The following is a 553-nucleotide window of genomic DNA, read 5'->3' on the forward strand; positions in this document are numbered from 1 at the left end:
TGCGACTCATTTTAATTTCTACCTTTTAATTTCTACCTTTTAATTTCTTTCATTTTTCATCAAAATACTAAATTGGTTATTTTAAATGCATTTTTTCTTAAATTATTCTTAATCTAAAGATTTATATATTATTTATCTGATTTGTATTTTTTTAAAAGTAAATAATAACTAAACATAAATAGAGAATGATATATTCATAATAATATATACATTTTTCTTATATAATATTATCCACTTGTTCTATTCATACATATGGATATACCAAAATATTAAATCTATTTCAAGTTATGAATGAGGACATTAAAGATGTTTTATTAGATGAGAATGCACCAAAACTTTTCCTTTGCTCAAAAACTAAGACTCCAAATACATTCATAATCTACATTTAGGCCTCCTTTGGTTGAGGTAATTTTTTCTTGTGGAGTGAAAGAGGGTAGAGAGAGAAAAAGTGGTGGATTTTATGGCAAATTTTGTTCTTTTAGTAGATGAAAAGAAAGTAAGTTGAAAGAGTAAAAATTTGTAAATGATAAATTATCTCACCAATTTTATACTA

The sequence above is a fragment of the Lupinus angustifolius genome, chromosome LG05, assembly GCF_001865875.1.
Source record: "Lupinus angustifolius cultivar Tanjil chromosome LG05, LupAngTanjil_v1.0, whole genome shotgun sequence".
Lineage (NCBI taxonomy): Eukaryota > Viridiplantae > Streptophyta > Magnoliopsida > Fabales > Fabaceae > Lupinus > Lupinus angustifolius.